This window comes from Lygodium microphyllum, chromosome 7, assembly GCF_053477565.2.
Source record: "Lygodium microphyllum isolate KBCC chromosome 7, Lygodium_microphyllum_v1.1.10, whole genome shotgun sequence".
Taxonomy (NCBI): domain Eukaryota; kingdom Viridiplantae; phylum Streptophyta; class Polypodiopsida; order Schizaeales; family Lygodiaceae; genus Lygodium; species Lygodium microphyllum.
Window position 1 is genome coordinate 67,794,553 of NC_141141.1, and position 4,496 is coordinate 67,799,048.

Consider the following 4,496-nt stretch of genomic DNA (forward strand, 5'->3'; position numbering starts at 1 on the left):
TGATCATCCTAGATATCATGGACACTAGTGGTTTCTCCATTGACCTCCATCCATCATAAGTGCACCCTGATTTGCTACGGTGGTCAAGACTGGGCCCCCATATCTATACTCCAAACCACCTAGTGCTGTGCATCCGTGAGTCAGTCTAGTGTCTGCTGCCTCTTGCATGGAAAAGGTGGGCCTTGTGAATAAGACTCCCAGGTATGTATAAGAATCCACATACTCCAGTTCCTCAAATCCATATGTGAATTTAGGCGTTGATCTCCTGACCCACTGTGGTGTAGTATGAAATACCATCACCTTGGTTTTACCAAGGTTCACTGAAAGCCCACTGTCCCAAGTATAGGAGTGTAATGCGTCCAAGTGTCTCTGTAGACCCTCTAGAGAGTCAACTATCAATACAATGTCATCTGTATACAATAGGAGAGGTATCCAAGTGCCAACTAGTGGAGCTCCTCTATCTCCTTCCTGTGAAATGCAATCAGCAATCCCATCAATGTACGGGCCAAATAATGTTGGAGAGAGGGGCCATCCCTTCTTCACCCCAATGGTGGAGTAAATAGGTGTTGAAAGGCCCTCAGGTGTCTAGAATCTGCCCACAACCTCTCTCATACAGTGCCAAAATACCCCAACTGAGCTCTTTCGGTACTCCCATGGCATGCAGTCTATGTATCAGCCTGTCTCTCAGTACTGTGTTAAAGGCTTTACAGAAGTTCACAAAGCATCAGTAGGTCCGTCAGCCATGGGCCCTTCCCTCCTCAATGATCGCTCTGAGTGTGAGGATGTGATCCAATGTGGAGAAGCCTCTCCTAAAGCCAACCTGTCCCTGTGCTCTAAGACCCCACATCTCTGCCCACCTACTTAACTCATGCTCAAGGATGGAAGCATATAACTTAGCCAATGTATGCCCAACCATGACAGTTCAATAGTTACTGGGTAGAGTAAGGTCCCCTAACTTGAGGATGGGCACAATAGTGTTTGTGCTCCAACTTTTTGGTAGGCCTTCACACATGGCTCTGTTAAACATGTAAGCTAGGAATCCTGCCACCAAATCTCTAGCATGGATCAAGTGCTTGGCTACTAATCCATCATGATCTTGTGCCTTTCCTCTGCTAAGTCTGTCAATGGCCTCTCGGACCCTACTTTATGTAAAGAAAGTGGTGCTCTTTGGGCAAGGCTCAAGTGGGTCAGGAAGAGGTGCCTAACCCTCCACAGTATAAAGACTAGCTGCATAGTCCTCCCATACAACGGTGGATGTAATAGGTGTGGTCGAGCAATGCTCTTTGAAAAGCCTCCAAGCCTCTCGCGAGTCCTGGCTCAAGAATAACTGATATAGGTCTCGCTTCAGCTGGGCCAAGAATGTTCTCTTCTTCCATCGTGTGAGGCGTCTAAAGAGTATCTGTGCCTGTCTGTGGGTAGTGGACCCCAGTGCTATCTCTCTCTGTAGCCGTGCTCTGGTCTCACGGCACTCATCATTATACCAACTATTCCGGGGTGTCACCCCGATGGAGGCTCTCTATGTGGGTCGTGAGTGTGGGAAGGCTACACTTGCAGCGATATGTAGGGCCTCACTAAACTGTTGAGTCAGCTCCTGTAATGGAACGTCGGGGTCTGCATCATGTAACAATCTAAGGATCTCCGCCTCATAGGTATCCTCTGTCTCTCTGGAAAAGAGGTATCTCGGGTGTCGGTGAGCTACATGATGGGTCTGCGTGTCAATGAATTGGAGGTTGATGGTGAATGATAGGTAGGCATGATCCACTGCAACTCTGAGAAGGCGTGGGGATACTGAGAGGTCCTGGATGTGAGATATTAGCATCGGTGGGGCAAGAACATAGTCTATTGTGCTAGCACCATGTTAGTGAGGATAACATGTGAAGGCACCGGATAGGGGGTATCTAGCCAAGCCATTGAGAATGGCCAACCTGTGTGTTGTGCCCATCTCCACAAGTTATCTCCCATATTTGGTGACTTCCCCCATATCCTGAGATGTCCTCTCCAGCTGTAGCTCTGACACATCCTGCTCCTGTAGCATCTCCTCAAATGCATCAAAGAAAAACACCTGATGGGAGGCTGTCTTGGCATTAAAGTCTCCTAGTAAGATAACCTCTCCCTCCTTCGAGAGCTCCCAGATGTCCTCATCCAAAGCTGCATATGGTGATTGCCCCTTGGGTGGGGCATATCGGGACGTCATAGGGGGGAAATATCATATGGCAACATACAAAGTGCATTCCTCACCACGCACTCTCACTCACATGTATCTGGCGTGCTCATCTCTGCGGACTACCTAGATCATCTGCTGTAGCTCCTCCCTAAATAATACTGCCACTCCTCACAACCCATGATTACTGTGGTCTGTGTGTGTCTCTTTCCTGCAAGCTGACTCCTACCAATAGCCTGTCACCCATGGAAGTGTAGTATGTGGTCCTTGATGTGTCTCTAAGTAGAATACTATATCTCCCCCTCTGAATGTCTCCTCAAAAGCTCCCACATCCAATAGGAGGGCTCCATTACAGTTCTAGACTGCCACTGCAAGGTTGGTCCCATAGGTCTCACGTCGTCATTTGTGGTGCCTCTCCATGACTACCACTCTCCCTCCTCTCTAGAAGGCAAGTTTGCCCTCCTCCTTGGCTGCCTTAATTTTTGGCATGCACTCCCTCATGTGGGTTAGTTGGGTTGGTGTGAGATCGTCACCCAAAAACACACCGGTCCCCTTCAATGTACGGCGCTGAGCTAGGAAGTCTCTCCTAGCTTGCATGGTAGGGAAGCCGAGAATGAGTGCACGCTCTTTTGATCTCTCCCTTTCTATGCTTTTCTTGCCCACTCTCCAAGCGGAGACATGCATGTATTTCTTAATATTAGTCTCGTCACCTAAACATGGAGTGCTCTCATTTTCCTTTTTTGTTCCTCCTCCAATGTGTCATTGATTATGGTTGTTGTAGGTGCGTGTGCTAGGTGTTTCCCCTTCTTTGCAATTTGAATTCTTTGCTCCGCCTCCTCTACTTGCTATTGGGTTTTCTTGAGCATCTCTGCCCAAGAAACAGCCTCCTTCGTCGTCTCCTCCTCCTTTTTTTGGAGTTGTTGTACTTCTTCTTTGATTCGGGTGAGCTCCTCGGTCATGCTAGGTTGGATTTCTCCTTCCTCTAGCTTGGGGCTGAGCTGAGTGTCAGTCAGTAGCTACCTAAGTGATTGAATCTCCCCATCTTGGGCTTCTATCTTCAATTCCAGCTTTTTAATCTTATCATTTAGCTGACTGTTCACTATGCTCAATCCGTTGTCATACTCCTTGACTTTTTTGATGGCATTGGTAATCATTTGTTCTATCTAGACCTTCTCCATTTTGGGGGCGAACTCCGTCTGGTTGTGTTGGGCATGATCGTGGGCAACATGGCAAAGCGTGGACTACAGGTGCGACCTTGGATAGCAGACGAGAGTGAAGCAAGGCAAGCACGAGTCGAGGCGGGAGTCGAGGGGCGGACGATAGGCCAGCAGGGATCGAGGCGGGAGTTTGGGGGCGGACGATAGGCCAGCAGGGATCGAGGCGGGAGTTGAGGTGGCAATCAGAGCGGACGAGTCATGACAGGTAGGCGGCAATCAAGGCGGTTGTCGGGGCGGATGAGTCACAGCAGTTAGGGTGGACGAGTCGAGGCAATTGGACGAGTCGCAACAGGCAGGCGGGGCGGACGAGTCGCGGCAATCGAACGAGTCATGATAGGCATGCGACAATCGATGCGGCTATTAGGGCAGACTAGTCATCGCAGTCGGGGCGGACAAGTCGTGGCAATCGGGACTGGATTTGACGTGGAGTTGTTGGCGGAACAAGATCACGACCCGACGAGAGAGAGAGAGAGAGAGAGAGAGAGAGAGAGATTAATATGTTTGCATATAATAGTCATAAGCTAGTGCCACATTTTTTTCTTGAGTGGCTACTCTATTTCCCTTTTTGTTCATGATGAGAGGGAGAAATTCTCATTCCTTCCTTTCTTATGAGATTTTCAATTTTCATTGTTCGACTTAACTACCTTTCTAGCCTGCCACGTTTCATTGATTAGGATGGCATTTTCAACTTCTAGCTCTTCCCCATTTTACGTTTTATTTTTAATTTGCAAAGCTTTTCTTGGGTATCCAGATTACCTTGGTCAATTTTCACCTCCAAGATCGTACACTGAGTATACCTTTGCACCTAATGATTTCCTATGGGAGATAGACTAGTCTTGACACACTTGAGCAAGTTGTTGGTTTGACTAATAGTGTATTGTTGTGCTACAACAAGAGATAGTAGAGAAGAGATTGACTACCCCAAAATATTGAACACACTTTCATTTACACTCTCCATTTTGAATAACCCAAGGTTTGCATGAAATTGACCCGATCTAATTATTTTGTCATTATTGGATAGGGATAGTTGGATGGGGTAGTAGTGGCCAAAGAAAGTCATGTCTTTTAAGACCTTGAAGTGTGTGCTCACATATGATGAGACAATTCCTAAGGACAAA

The 4,496-nt window shown here is 47.7% G+C and overlaps 1 pseudogene; it reads right to left on the minus strand.

Moving 5' to 3' along the window:
• Window positions 1-922: 922 nt before the first annotated feature.
• On the minus strand, window positions 923-2,257 carry LOC148033551 (uncharacterized; annotated as a pseudogene).
• Window positions 2,258-4,496: the final 2,239 nt, after the last annotated feature.